Source organism: Erinaceus europaeus, chromosome 3 (genome assembly GCF_950295315.1).
Source record: "Erinaceus europaeus chromosome 3, mEriEur2.1, whole genome shotgun sequence".
In the NCBI taxonomy this organism is placed as follows: domain Eukaryota; kingdom Metazoa; phylum Chordata; class Mammalia; order Eulipotyphla; family Erinaceidae; genus Erinaceus; species Erinaceus europaeus.
In genome coordinates this window covers 158513248-158536381 of record NC_080164.1, presented here as the reverse complement: position 1 = coordinate 158536381, position 23134 = coordinate 158513248, and the positions used below count along the sequence as shown (strand labels likewise).

At 37.2% G+C, this 23134-nt stretch overlaps 1 long non-coding RNA gene across 1 annotated transcript in view; it reads right to left on the bottom strand.

The window, feature by feature from the left end:
* Positions 1–22896, bottom strand: part of LOC132537718 (uncharacterized) — a 31455-nt gene extending 8559 nt beyond the window's left edge. Inside the window, exons 1-2 of the long non-coding RNA XR_009549175.1 lie at positions 22787–22896; positions 13099–13256 (exon numbers count right to left, since the gene is read on the bottom strand). This is a non-coding gene — a long non-coding RNA (uncharacterized LOC132537718). The remainder of the gene's footprint in view (positions 1–13098; positions 13257–22786) is intronic.
* Between the last annotated feature and the right edge of the window lie 238 nt (positions 22897–23134).

The following is a 23134-nucleotide window of genomic DNA, read 5'->3' as shown; positions in this document are numbered from 1 at the left end:
TAAAAATTGAAGGAAGACGGTCACAGCTTGTTCTCTGCTCTCTCATAGAGTTAGACTTGGTTTCTTTTGTTATTTGTGAAGCTTTTCCTGCATATAATCTTCAGTGCTGCAACCAGTTGAACTTTCAACATTTGCTGATATTTTAGAAGCTTTGTGTGGAGACTTTTCCCTATATAAGCAGACCAAGGCATTTATTTTCTTTATAGTGCTAAAAAAATACTTTTTTATTACAGATCTGAGATTTTTTATTACAGATCTGAGTGAGATATTCTATTGGGTATCTAGAAATTTAGACCAATGTTAGTTACCAGTAACTAAGTTCCTTACGTTTTCAAATCTATTATGTGTAGCATAATAGTCTGGTAAGTTTTTAACCTCAGTTATTAGAATAGAAAGTTACTGGGACAAAAAGGAATAAAAACAAATATTCCTATGAAATTATGCAACTTATATAGGTCCTTATTAATTTATATGAAAACAGAGTTACCATCAAACTATTTGATGCTATAGATGTTATTACTATCACTATCTTGCATACCAGAAAACTAAAAGTCAGAAACAAGCCAGGAAAAAACTATTAAATTGGTGAGCTAGAAAGGTATTTGGGAGGCTTTCTTTGATTTCTCCAGTGATGCCTTTCTGCTCTGAATTAGAAGTGAAGGCATTACTCAGCATCTACATAGATGTGGCATTTGATGTGGCATGTGACTTGTGCTTTCTAAATTCCTCATCTCTCCGACTAGATTTTTTAGTTCTTCAGCAGAAGACCCCCCCCTAATCTTTTCTCTTTTTTTAATCCTGGAGATTTAAATAATCTCCACACATTAGAAGGTGACCTGACAAAATTTTCTCCTGGGAGTATATCCAAAGAAAACAGACACCTCCACTAAGTGATTTATGTATATCTACTCATAGAGCAGCACAATATATAATAGCCCAATCTTGAAAGCAACTCAGATGTCCAACAACAGATGAGTGGTTAAGAAGTTTGTGAAATATATACAAGATGAGATGCTACACAGCTATCAGAAATGAAGTCATCCCCTTCGCTTCATCCTGGATGGAAGTGAAAGGCATTGTGTGAAGTAAGATAAATTATTTAATAAAAAAGAACACATACCAGATGTTCTCACTTATAAGTGGAATTTAAAAAATAAACCTGAAAAGGAAAGCATAGTGAACTTTGGACTATATAGGTCACACTGCATCAAAGCAAAAGACTTTGGGGAAGGAGGAGGGATTGGGAATATATGAAAAAGGCCATAGTATCTTAATTTGCCCATATTAGTAAACCACTAACACCCTCCCCCAATAAAATGGGGGAAATGATTTATTTATGATAAAAGGATCATTGCGATTTTTAAAAGAACATGTTAAAATAAATAAAGAAAAACAAAAAGGAAGGAAGGAAGGAAGGAAGGAAGGAAGGAAGGAAGGAAAAATAACCCTTAGCTTACACCATACATTACATGACAGACTTACTCTATACCATACATTATATGACAAACTTACTCTATGGCATGACAGAATGGTCCTTGTTGTCAGATATAAGCATATATTTCCTGAATATTCGACCTATATTCTCTTTTGCTTGGTACTGGCCTCATCAATGCCAGCATTCTTGTAGCTCTTAAGCAAGCATGAACCAAAGCAAACTGACTGGTATAGCGACAGGCACTTTGACATTCATCTCTTGCCAGGAATTAGCTGACTGTAGCTTTGTCTGGAATAATATCTTTCCATGAGAGTATGCTATCTGCTGTCCTGAACAAAAGGTAGTGACTATATGACATCTACAAAAGGGCTAGGAATAGACAGACAAGTACCTCCGTTATGTTTGTTTTTGTTTTTCAGCTGCACATATATGTTAAAATTAGTTTTCTGCTTACAATACGTGCAAGAGACCACAGCAGAAGCTAGAAGTACGAAATGAAAACTAAGCAAATTTATCTTGTTTTACTTTAAGGTAAACAGGAATAATCCTTTAAAATATGGGGGAAAATGGAATAAAAGCCATGATAGCAGACTTAATCCAAGACATAGGTCTTCTTACCCAAGCTTACTGTGGTAGTAATTGCTTTAGTCTGCCCGTCATTTTTCCTACTTCTTATTCTGGTAATAGATGCAATACATATTTTTCATCAAAGTATAAATATTTATGACTAAAAGTTCACAAAATCTACACAGAAACACTAACTCAAGAAGATAAGTGCTTATTGTATCCCACATTTACTACCACATAGTTGGTAATAGCCAAGACATAGAAATAATCTGTGTCTAATAATACAACTAAGAGAGATAGATTTGCTCTTATACTAAAAAATGATCTTAGCAAAACTTTAATATAACTTTAAAATAAGGTAGTACCCTTATGATAGAGTAGTAACATTTAATATCTCAACACTCCTCAAATGTCTACAAATAATGTTCTCAGAATAAATATGCCTCAAATGTACACTATATTACATTATATACTCCCTTGTGTAGTGCACTGTTACTGTGAGGGATGACAATGTAAAGATCTTAAACAAAATAGTTTGGCTAAGACTACTCATTATTTTGAAAATTTTAACTTATTATAGGACGTTATGTTACACTTGTTGATCTTTTCTCTCAAATTTGGTGCTGAAGCAGAGATGTGATTATTTGCATGTAGTGACAGATTCAGACTAAGTAAAACCTTCTCCTCAATAATTACTCAGTCAACTGTACCATTTTCCTAGATGACATTAAATTATAATTAATACCTATGGAATTATTAAAATAAAGAACAAGTCATTAAGGTCATCTGGAAGTAACTTTTTATACATATAAAGAATTCCTTTCCGATGCCAATAGTGGTTAACTATTTGAAGTTTATTTTATCACTCAGACTTTGCAAACTTTTAACAGCAAATTGTTAAATCAGATACCTCTCTCTTCCATTTGCACAATACAGGTTACTACTATGTTAGTCTTTGAGTTATGACTAGTAACAGCCATCTGGCAAATTTCAAACAAAAACGTGAAAGATATAGGACAGTATTCTCAGTTTATCCCATGTAGATACTGGACTGGCAGATTTTTTTCATCTCACATACTCAGTCATGATGGTGACGGCAATAGCTAGCATCTGACAATGAAGGTGAAACATTTATAATCAAAAAGAAGGTATGTTATAATTAAATAGCCATTCTACTCTGGGAAAACATGGAAGGAAGTAGCAGAACAGCTGCTAAGTACTCTGCTGAAGGGAACTGCTTTTTGTGTGTGTGATGTCCCCATGTGTTTAATTCTGATCTAGTGTGCTTCAGTATCCTTAGATGAGGGAGACAGTAGTAAAGCTAGGGCTTAATATATCCATTGATTCCACAGTATTGAACTCAGTCTAACACCTCCAGGGAATTTGAACTTGTCAAGTGTTGGATTAATGTCAAACTTTATTCTACCAGAAGTTTCCCTACTCTGAGATGTAAGAAAGGACAACAGACTAGCTGAATCCTGAACCTGCTGAGAGAGGATTTAAGGAAATTTAGTTTCACCTGACTTAATCCCACATTAAGAATACTTCGGTGGTTTTTAAAAATTTATTTTCCTTTAATGAGTAGTAAGAAATCATGAAGTGGTTGTTATAATTAGGTAAATATCAAGAAGATAAAAAATAAACAAACACTGAGTGAATACCTAAAGTGTTACAAAATCAAAAGTTCATTACTCAGTGCTTATAAGGCCAGTTACCCAACAGACAGGAGTTGGTTCAAACAAAGTTAATCAGGTGCTAATCAAATCTGAGACTATGGCAGACTATTGTCTTATAAAACCACCGTACCCTGAATTTGGGGCTCAGGGTTTGTAAAAATCAGTGGGAAGAAATTTAGCCATGTCACTGCCATCCAACTGGGAGGGTTCTTGTCTGGAGGCTGTTTGTCCAGCTAGCTGAGAGGGATTCATTTACATTTCCAAAACTAGAGGTGGGATAGCATTTAAGAGGTAGGAAGAATTTTGAGTTATTCTTGAATTTACAAATGTTTTTTTCTTAGATCCCTTGAATTTGGTAATCGGCCTCCATGTAATTAGAACCCTAACCTACACAGAGACTTAAAGAGAGAATTGTAATCACTAGTGTTTACATTTCAAAGAGAGGGGTCCTGAGCTTTGTGTAAGACTTTTTGGGAGTTGTAAAACTGGCAAGAGTGGGAAAAGAGATATTGACATTAAAAGGGGCAGGGAAGAACTTACAATAAAAGTTTTGTAAAGTCGTTACTTCATGTAAAGGAAGGTCAGAGGTCCAGAACCTCTGAGAAGACTGAAAGCTGAAGGGATCACCCTGCTCCTCATTGGATCACAGTATAATAGGATCCCCTATTGTTCACAAAAGTCATACTGCAAAAATAAGAGATTGCCCCACAGAAAACATATTATTAAAAATGAAATTCATGTTAAATTACTCCAACAGCTCTTTAAATATTAAGGTTATGCAGAAATAAATACTCTTTCATGGGTGCGGGCAGCAGCACACCTGGTTAAACACACATAGTATTACGCAGAACTCAAGAACTCAGGTTCAAGCTCCCTCTCCCCACCGGCAGGGAGCAGGGATGCTTCATTAGCATGGAAGCAGGTCTACAGACATCTCTCTTTCTCTCCCCATTTCCTCTCAGCTCTCAGCTTCTCTCTGTCCTATCAAATTAAAAAAAAAATAACTTTCAAAAATATCTACTGTAATATTTATAGTTTCATCTGGTTTTTTTTTCAAAGTATATGAAAAATGAGGCCATAATACAATCTGTCAATTAAATTTAAGAAGGAAGGGCCTTAGTAGGTAGATAGGTAGGATATATATCTATATCTATGTATATATTTCTATCTATCTATATATATATATGAATAATTTTATTGACTTATAGGACAGTTGTTAACACATGAGTAAAAAAAACTGTAGTCTTTCAGTCTAAATAATTTTTCTAAAGATATTGGACTAACCAATATGAGGTACAACATTTATATTAATTATAAAGGGAGTCAGGAAATATAAATATTCAGTGTTAACTTTGTATAAGAGGCAGGAATCAAACATTTGATTGTTCTTTTCAATAATAAGAACAGCAATGGCACAAGCAATCTGCTAAATAGCAGTTCACATTTAACCTCAGTGTTAGGAGGTAATAGGAAATGGTGGGGACTGTGGTAAACTACAAGGAAGTGGATCTCAAACCATTGGATAATGATGCTTGACAGAAGACCTGGATGAACGGCACAGAATTTTGAGTCTTGTGTGGAACTATTCCCAGGTAAAAAATTGTGTTTGTTTGTTTACTTATTTATTTATTTATTTTTCCTCAAGAGTTATTGCTGAAGCTTGGTGCCTTCATGGCAACTCTTGTGTCTTCTTTTTTTTTCTTCCTTTTACTTTCTTTATTTCTTTCCTTCATATAGATGGAAAGAGGGATAAGACAGGGAGAGAGAGAGAAGCCTGCAGTACTTCATAGCCATCCATGAGACATCCTCTTTGCAGGTGGGGACTGGGGGCTTGAAGCTTGCAACTGGCAATATGTGCAGATGTATCTAACAGGTGCGTCACTGCCCTGTCTCTACCTCAGTGATTACATAATATTGTAAATCACTATTATTAAATTACTAATAAAACAAAAACTAGGCCAATTTAAAAAAAGAATAAACACCCAAACATAAATTCTGATAGTTTTGCAAGAGAAATCAATGATCCCCATATCAAGTGAATTGTTCTAGTTCTATCAAAAATATATAAATATGTATAGACCAACACCTTACAAAGCAAATAAAAAATATATCTATAAGCCATCTAGGGTCTTGCAAATGTCAATTTTGAACCTCTGATAGGAAAATACACCCAATATTTCACTTATATTTGTTAAGGGCAAACAAAGAACAGGAAACCAAAAGATATAGAAATGGGATAAACCAGTTATATGTATTCAAAGGAATTTTATTTTTCTTCTTCTGGTCATTTGATAGACTGGATATAAAGTGTTGTTGTTAATATGTTTAAGGGAAGGGGGTTAACCTCTGTTCAAAAGAAAATTAATTAAAAAATTCTTATTAAAAAAAGTTTAAGGGGCCAGGTGGTAGCACAACTGCTTGAGTACACATGTTACAATGCACAATGGCCCAGGTTCAAGCCCCTCATCCCCACCTGCAAATGGAAAGCTTCACAAGTGTTGAAGAAGGGCTGCAGGTATCTCTCTGCCTCTATCCTCTGTCTCACACTTCCTCTCAATTTCTGGCTATTTATATCCAATAAATAAATAAATATAATTTTAAAAATAAATTAGAAAAAATTCTCAGATATTCTATTCTAGAATGCTGTATAAAGAAGTGATGATTTAGTAGGAATACTTTCTTAGTAAGTGCTTTAGCTCAAATTTATATGCAATTATATGCTTTAGCTCCAATGTATACACATACATCTATCTAGAACAACCTGAGAAAAACACTCATATCTTAAACAGTTCACTCAGAATTATTGCTTTTTTATAAACTATTTATACAAGTATGCTATGAGTGTATTTCTCAGGTTGACCTAGATAATTGCATGCATATAAATTTAAAATAACTAAATATAACACGTGTACACTCACTGGAGGTTTTCAACAAATTCTAAGTATATATTTGCTAGCATATGTAAATGATACTAAAATCATGGTTGTTTCAACATTGCATTACATTGGGTTGATTGCATGAGGTATGGCACTTGTAGTATGAATTTCCATGATATTAATGATAATTCAGTCTAAATCTGCACGGTCCAAAGGCTTATTCAACCACAGGATACTGCCACATTCACTTTTACATATTTTATAGATCTATGCCTGGTAGTTAGTATCAAATGATTCAGTAAATGTATACATAATTACATACATATGTGCATCAGCATGAAACACAGGAGAGAAAGCTTTCAACCCAAAGTCACCACATTACAGTAATATATATTCTTGGAGTAACATTTCTTTCTTTCTTTCTTTCTTTTCAGCTCTAATACCTGTTTATGTGTGATTTCACTACTCCCAGACTGATTTTTTTTTTTTTTTTTGCATTTTTCATTGTTTAATGGCATAGGGAGAGCAGAGGTTGGGGGCGGGGGGAGAAGAAAGAGACAGACAGAGACAAGAAGGACAGAGAGAGGGTAACACCATATGGCACTCCATACATAACCTGGGTCTCAGGCATGACAAACACATACCCTACTGAGTAAGTTGTCACTCAGTCCCCAGATTTCTAAAATGTTAAAGTTCTGTATTTTTTTTTAACGTTTATTGATTTATTTTAATTTTAGAAGAGGAAAAAAGACAAGAGCACTACTCGAGTATATGTGGTGTCAGGGATCAAACCTCGGGCCTCATATACAAGTCCTACACTCTCTCAGACCATCTTTTTAGTATATTAGTTCTTCTTCTTCTAGCGTTTGCCCTTCTTCCGTAGCCAGTCAATAGTTAATCAATGATTTTAAGATCATTTAAGAGCTGACAGCATGGATTATTGTCAAACTTGATAAAGTACTTTGTTGGATCTTAACTAGAACTATGAGAGACTAACTGGGATAAAATTAAAAGTACAAAATGTTAAGTACCACCAAACACCTCCAGCCCTACAATCCTTAGAAGGTTCTTATAATTCTTTCATTGATCAAGTTTCTAGTCAGGTATATAGATTTTAGATTCATAATTGCAGGCAGCACCTATAGAACATCTGTCTGTATAAACAGAACAGAAATAGAAAAGGTAAAAGATGGTCAACTCTCTAGAAGAAAATGGCTTACATATTGATATATCCATCATGAACCTGAGTGGGGAACAAAGAGTTGTAAGCCCTTTCAAAGTTTTTATAGCCCCAAGAAACCCAGGGGTGTGTCCAGAGTCATCATGCAAACATTGTAGACTAGTGGGCCCAGGAGCTAGAGGGTGTACTAGTTAATTGTGGCACATAATTGAAGTAATTGTTGAGACCTGAGGGTAAGTAATGTCTTTTAAAACACCAGTTTGCATGCTCAGTACCACAGAATTCCCTGGTTCAGTCCCCAGCACTTTTGTATGCCAGAACAAAACAAAACAAAAAAAGTTCTGCTTTTCTCCCTCTCCTTCTTTCTCCTCTCTCTCTCTTTCTCTTCTCTCATTGTTTGCCACCTCTCTTTCAGGAAGTAAATAAACAAGTAAATATTTTAATAAACTTTCTTTGAAAAAATGTGTTGGAAAGAAAGAAAAGCAAGGACATAATTTAAAAAGAAAATATGGTGAAAAGAGGAAGAAAATGTATGTAGATGAACTAACTGGCTTTTTTTTTTCAACCAGAGCACTGATCCACTCTGGTTTATGGTAGTGTGGGGGATTGAACCTGGGACTTTGGGGCCTCAGGCATGAGAGTCTCTTTGCATAACCATTATGCTATCTACCCCTGCCCTTGTACGAACTAATTGGATCAATCCCTACAAAACACACTTTAAAAAAGTCTGTTATAATGTATCTTGTAAGGAACTTAATTTACTTTTGTAGAAGATTTACTTGAGGGTTATCTAGTGGAGCACCTGGTAGAATGTTACTATGCTCAACAATCCAGGTTCAAGTATTCTAAATGTCTCTTTCTCTGTCCCTCTCTGTATTCTCTTTCAACTTTTTCTGCCTCTATCCAAGAAATAAATGAATAAAATAATTTTTTAAAGACTTACTTGTTCTATTTTCTTGAGAGAAAAGTTAGAGCACTCCTCCAGCATATATAATATCAAGGATCAAACCTGATAACCTGAGTTATTTCCTCAGCCACAGGAAAATGTAGCATATAAGCTAGTATACTAACCTATCAAAAATTAGTGGGGGGGGGGGCAGGTGGTAGTACAGTGGGTTAAGCGCACATGGCACAAAGCACAAGGACCCGCGTAAAGTTCCTGGTTGGAGCCCCCAGCTTCCCACCTACAGGTGAAGCAGGTCTGCAGGTATCTATCCTTCTCTTCTCTCTCTGCCTTCCCCTTCTCTTTCAATTTCTCTCTGTCCTATTCAACAACAATGACAGCAATAACAACAACGATAAGCAAGGGGGAAAATTGCCTCTAGGAGCAGTGGATTCATACTGCAGGTACCAAGCCCCAGCGATAACCCTAGAGACAAAAAAAAAAAAAAAGTTTAGTAGTAAGAAATACACAGATAGAAGTAAGATATCGCAAAAACAAAATCATATTAGTCTGATTTCCCCCCTTTACCCACACTCTGCCTTTCAAGAGCAACCATACTTTGTAGCAAGCTTTGCGGTTTTGCTAATCTTGAAGTTTATATACTTCCAGTAACAATTATTATTAGTAATTGGAAATCTGACTGTAAAAGTTAGGTAATATTGTGCCCAGAAGGTGGAGTAGTATATAAAAACATTGTACTTTCAAGTGTGAGGTCCTGAGTTCAAACTCCAGCAGCACATGTAGCAGAGTGATGTCTGGTTCGTTCTCTCTCTCCTCCTATCATTTCTCATGAATAAATAAATAAAATCTTAAAAAAAAATAGGACTGGCATAAGGATCCCGGTTTGAGCCCCTGGCTCCCCACCTGCCCAGGAGTCGCTTCACAAGCGGTGATGCAGGTGTCTATCTTTCTCTCACCCACTCTGTCTTCCCCTCCTCTCTCCATTTCTCTCTGTTCTGACAACAACGACAACAATAATAACTACAACAATAAAAACAACAAGGGCAACAAAAGGGAATAAATAAATAAATATTTTTTAAAAAATAATAGCTAATATTCCAGAGAGTTTCTTTTCTTTTTTTTTAATTAAAAAACATTTATTTTCTAATAAAAAAAAAACTTTAGGAAAAAAGAAGCAAACTCACACAGTGGCTATGAATTATTTGGAGTAAAAAAAAAAAACTGTCCTGGGAGATAGTTTCATAGATCTACAAGACTTTTCATGCCTGAGCTTCTGGAGTCCCAGGTTCACTCACCCCCCCAAGTCCCTCTCAAACACCCATTACCACAAGTCTAAGATGAGCAGTGTTTTGATTAACAATAAGTAAATAGTAAACAAACAAGCAAATAACAATTCAAAAAAAAACCTATCTTGAAGAAATGTAGAACTGTACACTTGTGCCTACAAAACTTCTGTAAATCAGCATGTCCCCAATAAATTAATATTGGAATTAGACAAAATATTTTAAGTATTTACAAAAAAAAAGTAATGTACTATTTCGAGAAAGAAAAGGAAAATGGAGATAAGACATGGTGACCAGAGGTGGAGACAGAGGAAGGATTAGAGTAGGGTAGACAACTAGTAGAAACAACCAATTGTAAGTGTTAGTAATATAATGGACCACATGAGAACTATAGCTAACATTGCTGTATAATTTAAGGAAAGGCAGTACATACTAGAAGACTACATTACAATACACTTTCACTTTTTTAAAAATTCTATCTTTATGAGAAGGATATTAGCAGAACCTATGTAGCAATCTTTTCACAATATTTGAAGAAAAAATACCTATTATATTGTGTTTCTTAAACTTAAAAAAAAATTCTGTGCCCAGTCTCAAGATGGCAGAACTCTATTACAGTGTAAAAAACAAGTCAAAGGCAGACTTCTTTTTTCTGTGAAGATAACAAATATGTAAACCTCAGTGACTTTTAGTTCTCCTTTTATGAAAATAATAACACAGTGTTGCTTCGATGTTATGTTATTTAAAAGGTGTATGTGCTAACAGAGAGTCTGTGAGTCCTTTCACAACATGTGTCTAAAACAGAGCTGTTTAGTTTGACAGAGCTTCAAATACCAAGAGATTGTATTGAATATAAAATCAAGTTCCGCAAGTAAAGAGCTGAAAGGTAGCTGAGCAAGCTTGAATCTTGACAAGATTCAGCAGTGCATTGTGTCAGGATGGCAATCAACTCTGCTCACACTCTCAGAGTTTTTTAAGTAATGTCTTAAGACTTTCTCAAGAAAAGTGTTTTGTCCAAAATTTAAATCTGAATGGTAGACATTTGTGTATTTTTTTTCAGTCGTAAGTACTATGCCCTTGTGTCTTCTTCTACTTCTAGCGTTTGCCCTTCTTCCGTAGCCAGTCAACAGGTCAGGTTGAAAGCTGTCAGGAGCTGCTTGTTGCTGGCTTTGAAAGTGACTGGGATCCATGTGGATTCAGTCGGCTAGGAAGGATCTTCAGTTTCCCCAAATGAATGGGTACTCACGGATGCACCACGAGAAGGTCGATCCAATGCATCCCATGCCCTTGTGTAATATGACATTAGTCAAATAATTCAATATTCAAATTCTAAGAGATAGAGATATGTTAATATGCTTCATGAAACACATTGATATTTGAACTGTGACATTGCCTACAAGAATGTTTGATGGTGAACTGTGAATGGGCATGTGGAAATATAACAAGCATACTCTAGCCAAATTTTCAGTGGAATTCAGGAAACAGAAAACTCTCATATTTTTTCTCTCTCACTCCAAAATCTAACTACTAGTGGGTTGGTAAAAATATTAAAACTTTAATTTATATTTGGTTTATCGATGAAAGAATGACAAAAAGAAAGAAACATAGTTTGAACTGCATCGTGAACATTTCAGAAATTCATAAAAACTGCTTTCTAGCTAGTGCTTGTAGACATGTAGGTTGTATGTCAACACTGTGGTAAATCTGACTCCAGAGAGATAAGGCAAAACACTGCACAGCAGTAGTCCTGTTATCTTTGTTAGTCTGATTTCTAAAGATAGGCATACTTAGTCAAGAAGCATCAATTATATGTCAACATTCCTTTATATCTGGCTTTTAAATTCACTTTGTTAGCTAAAATTGGAGAAATGGAATTTGTAATATGAAAAGGAGGGCTAACCATATTGTGCTACTCAGATGTGCTTAGACTGTGGACCATTCTCCAAGCTTTCTTTTCCCCACACTAACTCCACATTCTATTGCAAGTATGAGGATATTATTTCCAGGCTCATCTATATTCTCCTAGATTTCAGGTCTCTGAAGCCTGGGAACCCCTTGACTAACGGTTACTGCTGATAATAATAGTTCTATAAGCCAGTATGTAATTAAACTATTCTGGCTTACTGTGGTCCACAATAAATTTGTTGGAAGTAAAGTAAGAAGCAAGAGAAGGAAAAATAGAGAGTGAGGAAAGGAAAGAAGATAGGGTCTAATATCTGAATTGGTTGTATCAATTACTACATGTAAAAAAAAAACCAAATATTTTTGTTTATATAAAACACACTGTAAGAATTGTGTTGCAGTGTATGTGATAAAGTAAGTTGCTATGTAAGGAAGCATGGTAACCTATAAAAATTTTAATATAGGTGGGGGGCTGGGGTTAAGCACACATAGTAAGAGGTACAAGGGCCTGTGCAAGGATCTCGCGGGGGGACGCACTTTACAAGCAGTGAAGCAGGTCTGCAGGTGTCTATCTTTCTCTCCCCCTCTCTGGCTTCCCCTCCTCTTTCAATTTCTCTCTGTCCTATCCAACAGCAGTAGCAGCAACAACAATGGAAAAAGATGGCCTCCAGGAGCAGTAGATTTGTAGTGCAGGTAACAAGCCCCAGCGATAACCCTGGAGGCAAAAAAAAAAAGTAATTTAAAAAGATTTTAATATGAAAGCTATGACATAAATACACAGCTCTTCTGTTTACTACCTATGAGGGTCTATACTACATAATGTCTCTGGATATTAATGAGAAAGAGCATAAAAGATTTATCTTCCCAACTCCCCCCAAAACAATAAATCAATGCCATACACTACTTGTAATGGAAACAAAAATGTTAAAAAGAAGCACTGACCAAGGGGGGTGGAGATAAATCTCTTAAACTATCTTCTCTCCCAATATCGTCACTTTTTCTTTCTTTTTTTTCTTCTCTTCAGTATTATCATTGTGATTCGTCGCCTACACTAAAAATCCACCACTCCTGGCAAGCAATTATTTTTTTATTTTATTTTTCATTCTTTCTTTTTTGGTAGAAACAGAGAAGTTGAGAGGGGAAGGGGAGATTGAAAGGGAGAGAATGTGACCCCAGTAGCACTGCTTCATGCTTGTGAAGTTTATCCCCAGCAGGTGGCAACCAGGGGCTTGAGCCCAGTTTCTCCTGTACAGTAATACGTGCTTTCTGCTTTACCTTGTGCACCACCATGTCCCATCTTTTCCCTCTCATAGAGACTCTGTCTCATCTGTGCAAAATGCGGGACTCCATGATTTTGTTTCTTTTCAGTGCAGATTACACAGGCTATGTAGAGAGACTGTGAAGACTGGCTCTTCGGGCTGTCTTTTCTTCTCCTGTGAAGGTATTTCTGTTAGTCTGCACTGCTGTTGCTTTCAGGAATTGCCAGTGTATCACAATGAGATGCAACCTGCAGATGAATGCAAACTCGACTTTCTTAACAATAACAGATACAAACTAGAAGTTCTCTCAACAATAATTTTTAATCCCTTTCTTCTCTGTTACATCAGCATTCTCACAAATGGGATAAATGTAAACATACCTGTCTCAAAACTCTAGGATTAAGAGAACTCATCAGTGTGAAAGATATTTACCAGCACATCATGACCACTCAGCTCTCAGTTTCTTCCATAATATAAAGAAACTTCTTGTTTGATGTGCTGGTCATAAATTTTCTAATTTTGACTTATTATGTGGGACAATTTGCATTTCAAGTCTCTGAAGCCCAATTATGAAGCAATGAAAGGAAACACTACTGGCTTGAAATATAATCACAGCTTTTAAACTACATTATGAGAGAGGAGAACAACCCCAGCAAAAGCACACCCACTCTGACCACAGGCATCTAACCATCCTTAAAATAACAAGATTTACCTGGGAAGTGTATCAGGTCCAATAAGACAATTGTTCTAAGTGTAAGGAATTACATCCATTAGCAAGTAATCTGTGGGAAGAAAAACAGTTTGGGTTGAAATATCTGATAGCTAAAGTTACGTTAATGTTTCAGTCTCCAGGTTCCATCTGCTTTACAATGCATTCCTCTTTGCTGTCACTTATTTCCCAGTGAGTTCATGGTAAAGGTATTCTTTCTAGTGCATAACCCACCCTGCTCTTGAGCAATACCAAAAGTCAAACATACACTACTTACTACAATTTTATACAATTGCTCATCCTTTTTTAGTGTGTTTCTAGAGGTTTTATATTTCATATTTACAAAGCTTGGTGTGAGTGATTTTGAGGAATATCCAATCTATACTCATCACAGAAAAATGTTTGTTTTGCTATTGTTTTGAGCACTGTTTGATTCTGATTTATGGTAATGCCTCAGATTTTTTTATTTTATTTATAAAATGGAAATATTGACAAGACCATAGGATAAGAGGGGTATAATTCCACACAGTTCCCACTGCCAGAATTCCCTATTTCATCCCCTCCCTTGAAAGCTTTCATATTTTTTTTATCCCTTTGGGAGTATGGACTCCAGATCATTATAGGGTGCAGAAAGTGGAAGGTCTGGCTTCTGTAATCACTTCCCTACTGAACATGGGCATTGGCAGGTCAATCCATACTCCCAGTCTGTCTCTCTCTTTCCTTAGTGGGGCAGGGTTTGGGGGAGGTGGGGCTCCAGGACACACTGGTGGGGTCATCTGCCCAGGGAAGTCAGGATGGCATCATGGTAGCATCTGGAACCTGGTGGCTTAAAAAGACTTAAGATATAAAGCAGAACAAATTGTTGACTAATTATGAACTGCTGGGAAATTGTGCAGATGCAGTCACATCTGCCATGTTGTCCCCTCAGGCTATTGCTAGTTCCCACGCGAGAGTTGGGACATTCTCAGAGCACCTGTTCCACCATGTTGTGCCATCAGGGCATTGTCTATTCCCCGCAATAGTTGCAGTGCTTTGGTTACTCCTCCCCCTTCCCATTCTCGCGAGAGCTACTCCTATAAAAGCCCTTCTTCTTCCGCACCTCTCTCTCTTGCCCGCCTTTCACTTCAGTGGTTAGACACAGGGAAGGTTGCTGCATGAGGTGGCCATTTTTGCTACCTCCACATGGCCCAAGCTGCTTCTCTCTCACCCAACTCTGAGGTGCCAGCGCAAATAAAGATTGGTGTTCCCTCTTCGCTCCGGATCTCCTCTCTCTCTTCTCTGCGACACAGCTCAACAATGAACCTAAAGACAAGAATATTGTAGATAAAGATTTGGGGGTCTCTGTTTTATGAAAAAGCTGGTAGGTTTATTTTAGGTATATTCCAAGGGGCCCATGACGTTACTAGTTTTTGCCTGAGTCTGACAGCTAACTTGCAGGTGGACCCAAGGTATTATCTGGGGAGGTGGTATCATAGTTTGAAAAAGGACTAGAAAGCTGGATCAGGGAAAATAGTAGGTCCAAAATATGGGGAAAGTATACAGATATTGTTAACTGTAAACCCCATCAATTTGATCTGGCGCATAGTCAGCATAGGAGCCTATGTAGCCTCTGTATCCCCGTAGGTCTGAGCTTACATTCTGTGGTCACAGCTAGGAACATTCAAGCTGCACTAACTTTAGGACTCATCTTTCTCAGGTGGTAGGTAAGAGTATGTTATCCAACCTCCCTTCAGAGAATGGAACATTCCCTACCATTGTTGATCCACATTGAGGGCAAAGTACTATAGGGGCCCACAAAGGGGTCCGTTATGTTATTCCTGATGGAGGTGACCAGTGACAGTGGAGAGAGGGATCTGTTAGAGGTCTAGGCCCATCATTTTTTGTGTGGGAATCCCAGGACTCCCTGACTAAGGCCCCAGCTGATGGGGTGGTCTGGTCACTACCAAAGAATTGTCATTAAATTATGCATTATAGCCCTGGAGACTCTGTTTAGTTTTTGGAGTTGCAAATGATAGAAATAAATTGTAAACTTCAGCCGAAATGAGGGTTTATCGGGAAGATGTTAGCATATGGTCTTTTAATGGTGAAGAGCTGAGATCAGAATAAATGAACCAACACTTCAGCTGCTAGAATGTACAGCCCTAGTCTTAATAATTGGACAATTGTTATGTTCACAGTCTTGTGACCTCAGTCTCCATGTATTATTATTATTATGTTGTTGTTTTTTTAAAGAAGAAAAATGCTGTGAATTGAATTTATAGCCTCACTGAACTATACTCCTAGCACCTGTGTCTAAATCTTAAATTCTCTTGAAGTAGATTTTGATGGGTCCATCTTGAGTTAGTATTAGGTAACAACTCTGAAGCAATGCAGGGCTAGCCTGAGGGTGTTTCTTCCCGGGCACATGCTCTCTGGGTTAGACAGAACCCAGCTGGAGCCAACCTAGACTGCTACATATTCGGCTACTCAGGAGAGGAACTAGGAACTCCGTGGCTGAGCAGGAACGCAATGCAATGCTTTTATTGATCAGAGAAAAATGTCTTTATATCTTCCAAACCGGAAGTGGCAGGTCAGAAAAGGAAATGGGTAAGATAGGGGGTGGTGAGGAGAAAAGAGCGTGAAAGTAGCAAGCTTCCATCTAACCAGTGGAGATTAAACCAATGCCCTGCAGGCAGGGCAGGTCTCAGACAAAACAATGATTATATAAATAGGCCACAGCATTAAGCAATGCAGCATGGAGCAGGGGGGAGCTGGCATAATACCCAGCAAAGCAGAGAGTGAGGAAGGTATAGTAAAGTAGTGATTATTGGAGCATATTGCTGGGTACTATTAGGTAGTTTCCAGATAAGAAGAAAGGAATCTTTGCATACTATGTATAAACAGTTATGCCAAAATTGAAAATAAAAATAAAAAACCTTTACATGTAAACCTTTACATGTATCTCTCCAAAGAAATTTAGTGTTTCAGTGATTCAGAAAAATGATTATAGACATTAACTGGTATGATAAAGTGTAACAATGATTATCTCCAGAAACTAAGGGGTGAGAACAAAGGGCCTGAGGCTAAAGTGAGGAGGGTAAGACAACTATGATGTAACATTCAGGAAAATACTCTTAAATCAATCTCATCTGCACTGATTGCCTCTTTCAATGTTAAAATTAAGACTGAGTTAAAGAGGGCCAGGTGATCCTGCACCTGGTTGAGTGCACCTGTTACAATATACAAGTACCCAGATTTGAGCCCCTGGTCCCCACCTGCAGGGGGAAGGCTTTACGAGTAGTAAAGCAGTGTTGCAGGTGTCTCTCTGTCTCTCCCACTCTATCTCTCTCATCTCAATTTCTGGCTGTCTTTATTCAAGGAATAAAGAGAATAATAAAAAAAATGAGTTAAGAGTGTTTCAGAGCTGTTACATCATGGTTTCCTTCTTGTTGTGATGAGTCTTTTTGTCCTTATAAAAAAGTGACCTTGTATTATTTGCCTGAATTGTTCTGTCAACTTTCTTATCAAGAAATGCATGATTTTTACGATCTCATTACAGCATTCTCTCACTTCCCCACCCAAACTTTTCTATTTGTTTGCAATAACCATGTATTATATTAGCCTCCCCCCACTTCACCATCAGTGCATAATAATTCTGATTTATGGTTCTGTTGTTATATACCTATCACCATATCAATATAATGTTCATATAGGTATTTATAATTAAAATCCAATTAATAACTTTCAGAAAAGGATTATATTGAAATAAACGCTAAATGAGTAATCACCATCTGTAACCATATTCTGTGGATAACTAAAGATTTAAAGGAGAAAGGAGATTACTACATCAGTGAAATTATATACTACATTTTACATAAAGCTGTGAGACAGCATGGCTTTTGTGTGACACCTTGAGGAAGATTATCATTCTAGCCTGTGGAAAAATAGTGCATCATCTCTGTGATAGACTCTAAACTTATTGTTCGGCTCTTGGTAGCCTTTGAGGACTGAATTCTGAGTCTCATACATGATTCCTAAACAAGGGTGATATGTTAGTTACACAGCTACAGACCCTCATTAATCTGGAGGAAGAGCACATTGTCAGGCAATGTTCTGGCTCTACTCTCGCTCATTAAGTTACCTTGGATAAGTAACTTATTTTCTTTGAAACATAATTTTCAGGTTTATAGTTACTAGATAATTGTGAAGTTAACCCCTTTGGATGACATTTTTTTTGTCTTCTCAACATATTAAAATAAGTTGACTACTTTAGTATAAAACTTAAAAAAAATTTCAACTGTTTCAGGAAGTGCCCAAGGTGATTTACATATATTAGATGGCACAAAAATGTTTTTTTTCCCTTTTTTTCTTTCTTTCTTTCTTTTTTCCTTTTTCTACCTCTAGGGTTATCTATGGGGTTTGGTGCCTTCACCACGAATCCACTGCTCCTGGAGGCCATTTTTTTCCCCCATTTTTGTTGCCCTTGTTGTTGTTGTTATTGTTGCCATTTATGTTGTTATTGTTGGATAGGACAGAGAGAAATCAAGAGAGAAGGGAAGACAGAGAGGAGGAAAGATGGAAACCTGCAGAGCTGCTTCACTGCTTGTGAAGCGACCCCCCTGCAGGTGGGGAGCTGGAGGCTTGAACTGGGATCCTTGAGCTTGTCCTTGTTCTTCGTGCCATGTGCACTTAATTTGCTGCTGCCTGACCCCTGGCAAAATAATAATTTTGTTGTTTATTTATTTACTCCCTTTTGTTGCCCTTGTTATTTTACTGTTGCAGTTATTGTTGTTGTTATTGATGTTGTTGTTGGATAGGACAGAGAGAAATGGAGAGAGGAAGGGAAGACAGAGAGGAGGAGAAAAAGACACCTGCAGACCTGCATCACTGCCTCTGAAGCGACACCCCTACTGGTGGGGAGCCGGGGGCTCAAACCTGGATCTTTAAAACCCCTGGCTCTTGTACTTCCAGCCATGTGTCCTTGCGCTTTGCTCCACCTGCACTTAACCTGCAGCACTACCACCTACTCCCCAAAATAATAATTTTTAAGAATCTTTTTTGTCGTGCTGTGCTTTGATACTTGTTATAAGAAAAAAATGTGTCTTTATAATCTCTGATTATAGTTTTGATTCATTGTTGTGGTATAGCAGTTTTAGATGTGTCTATATTTATATAATGGCCATTTGGTTTTATGAAAATGGAATTTAAAAAATCAATATGGGTTGCTTGTCTCCAAAATACTTGACAGTGAGTTTGCTTGGTCTGAGAAAAAAACTACACACCTATAACACCTGTATTATAACTAGCCTTTTTATAATAAAATAAGTGTTTAATAACAAAAAAAATTCCAATGATAAGAATTTCAAAGTTGGTTTAGTAGTTCAGTGATGTCAGGACACATTACATTATGTTAAGTTCTTCAGGAGTTACCTGTTTATCTCTCATCACCAAGGAAGACTACTGCATTTCCAAATGCCACAGCTTTACATAAGCAAAGCTCAAGGTGAAGAAAAGGAAGGTCAGAGAACTTTGTCTGTATTCTTCTAGGTACTATGAATTTTTTTTCTAGAAGACTTCTTATGTATTTATTATTGCCCTGATCTAGCTTGCATGACCTCCACTAATCAAATTATTGAAAGATTATTGGTCAGGATCACCCTGACCATCCTGGATTAAATGTGCCTCTGTTAGATAAAGTCTTTCCTTCCTTTAAGTAAAGACTGCCTCACAGGGCTAGTGGTGCAATGGATAACATGTCTGACTAGAGATCAGAAGAAGAGGCTGCCTAGGTGATAATAACTAACTGACTTGAGCAAACAGAAGAGTGCTCTGCATGAAAAGGCAAACATTATGTTCGCTTATTTCCAAATCCTCGGAATCAAAGCCTCACTGCATCCTCCCAGTACTGACGAGGTCTTCCACTTCTTGTTTCCCTCCCACTTGGCTCAGCTATGATTCTGTTTAGACTCAATTCTTATTTTTATCATGGTTGCAAAATCAACTTAACAGGTTTTAATCTTGTCTTTGTCACCAAAACCCTCAAGAATCGTGTAGCTTCTCCCTGCCACTCTGCCTGGGTTTGCTCATTACTAAATTAGACATAGTAAGACATAAAAATTTTATTGACATATTTTCATTATCCTTGTGATACACAGACACTGTGTATATGCCACACTGAGGCATTCTTTTTACAGTTAGCACAGAGACTTAGTTCAAGAAAAAAAATTAATTAATATTGGTGATAGTATGAAAATATTTAAAATTCAGGGTGACAAAGCCTGGCTCTAATCTCTTTTCCTCCTGATTTATATTGTGAACTTTATTCAGGAAGTCTTCTAGATTCCCTGGGCCTGTTGGATGAAGGTATGAGACTGGAATGCTAACCTCATAAGTGTCTATCATTCTCTCTCCCTATCTTCCTCTCCCCTCTCCCCTCTTAATTTCTCTCAGTTTTATCAAATAAAATGGGGTGAAAATGGCTGTAAGGAGTGGTGGATCTGGCCCCAAACCCCAGCAAATGGTGGCAAAAATAAATAAAATAAAATAAAATAAACAAGGGTCTATCTGTGAAGCTATTCAGTTACCAGATTTTGCAAGTTCTAGGGGAGATATTTCCTTCTTGGGATAATCCCTGTGACTATCAGATAACACTTAATCTCCCTATAGAAATGACAGTTGGTCATCTGTTTTCATATGAAACATGCTAAGATTATATGATCAGGTGTGTTGTTATAGTATTTTCTCACTAAAGGCCTACATTAAAAGTGAAGATAAAGCTGGATTTAAGCATAATTTTGTTATTTACAGTAGGCATCTGAGATTCCATCATTTCCTACAATAAGCCCAGAAATACAAGTACTGCATTAATGGAATATGCAATAGTTTTACAAGGGCAGGGAATCAATTATTTGTGATACTTTGGGAAGATGCATTAAATAGTATAAACATTATACACTGTATAATCTCCACCATGAAAAACACATTTTAAAAGCCGTAGTGTGTGCACAAAATTTTGTCATTGAATTTTGATACTTTAAAGAGCTCTAGAAGTTCAGCTTGCCATAAACAAATGTGCTTGATATATGTGTGACTCAGAATTGATGCTCTCATGCCCTCCCCTGATAGCTTTCTTATTCTTTAACCTTTTGGGAGTATGGACCCAAGGTTATTTTGGGATGCAGAAGGTGGAAGGTCTGGCTTCTGTAATTGCTTCCCCACTGAACATGGGCCTTGACTGGTCGATCCATACTCCCAGTCTGCCTCTCTCTTTCCCTAGTGGGGAGGGGTTCTGGGGAATCCGAGCTCCAGGACACATTGGTGGTGTTGTCTGTTGAGGGAAGTCTGATTGGTATCATGCATCTGGAACCTGGTGGCTGAAAGAAGAGTTAACATATAAAACCAAACAAGTTGTTGACTAATCATGAATCTAAAAGCTGGAGTAGTGCAGATGAAGAGTTCGGGGGGAGGGTCTCCATTTTGTAGCTAGCTAGTAGGCATATTTTAGTTATATTCCAAAGGGCCTGTGGCTATACTAGTTTTTTTTTTCCCCTGAGCCTAGAATCTTATATGCAGGTGGATCCTAGTTATTGTCTGGGAAGATGATTTCATGACTGGCAAAAGGACCAGAAAGCTGGATCAGGGAAGAGATTAGCTCCCAAATATGGGAAAGGTGTATAAATATTGTTGACTATAAACCCCATCGATTTGATCTGATCTGGGGCCCATATTCAGCTTAGGAGCCTATGTGCCCATTTTTTCCCCTGACCTTCAGGATGTATTGACACACATTTAGAATCTCTGAGCACCCACTCTAAGCAACTAACCATAGCATTTCTCTGGTTAAAATATTAAATGTTCTTTGACATATAATTAGCAAAAATGAAACCAGACTCTGCTACTTCCTAAGGTGGAAGGACAGTCACTTCCCTTACTCCAAACATTGCCTGTTATTCAGTGATACTGCCAGAAAATGCTACTACCACCTCAAAAATACTTAGGCAGTTATTAATAATATAAGTATGGGGGGGGCTTGTGGTAGCACACATGGGTTAAGCCCACATCCTTAGAAATGCAAGGACCAGCTCTAGGATCCAGGTTTGCGCACGGCTCCCCACCTGCAAGAGTGTGACTTTACAAGCAGTGAAGTAGTCTGCAGGTATCTATATGTCTTCTTCTCCTCTCTCAGTTTCTTTCTGTCCCATCCAACAACAATAGCAACAACAACAATAATAACAGCAACAACAATGGAAAAAGATGGCCTCCAGGAGCAGTGGATTTGAAGTGCAGGCACTGAGACCCAGGTATAACCCTGGAGGCAAAAAACGAATATAGATACAGAAATATATATATGGTATATATACACAATTGAATACTACTCAGCTATTAAAAATGATGAATTCATCTTCTTCACCTCATTTTGGATGGAGCTTGAAGGAATCATGTTAAGTGAGATTAGCCAGAAAAAGAAGGATAAATATGGGGTGATGTTACTCATAGACAGAAGTTGAAAAATAAGAACAGAAGGAAAACACAAAGCAGAACTTGGACTGGTATTGATGTATTGCACCAAAGTAAAAGACTCAGGAAAGAGTCACAGTTTGGAACCAAAGACAGTCTGTTGACAGTCTTTTTGCTGAAGAGAGTTTAATTTCTTTTCTTTTTACATCTTCAACTGGTTGAATAGAGCTCCCTCACATTATGAAGGATAGCCCTCATCCAAAATATATTTATTTGAATGTTAATCTCATCTTAAAAACACATTCCAGGAAGCGCCACTATTAATAGCTAAATATCTAGACCTGCTAACCCAAAAATAATGACATATAAAATTAGCCATCAGTTTCTACAAGTCATCCTCAAGTTTGATAATTTACTAGAAAAATTCACACAACTTATGTAAATATAGTATATTTAAAATTATGTGCATTTTAAATGTGGGTTCAAAAAATCATGTCCCCAAAAGACATAAAGCAAAGTGTTTCAGGTCTGAGGAACATTGAAAACCTAGGAAGCTCACCTGAGTGTGGACTTCTTCACAGGGCTTCCTTACACAGGCATGACTGAGTGATTAGTTGGCAGTATGGTAAAACTCCATCTCATGCCTTTAATTCAGATTGGAGTTTGTTTTCTGCTCTAGACCACAGAGCTAGTGAAGCATAAATTAACAACAAAACTACCAATAGGAATCAGCACGAGATTTGTGTAATGAGTCAGGCTGATCACAAAGTTCTCTCATATTCATTTGCATACACCCTAGTGTGTCATCTCAGAACAAACAAGAAGAGATAGAGAAACCAGGGATTGGTTGTGACTTGTCTTCTTTCTTTGCAACACAGATGTTTGGCAGCACTCATGAGACAGGGCA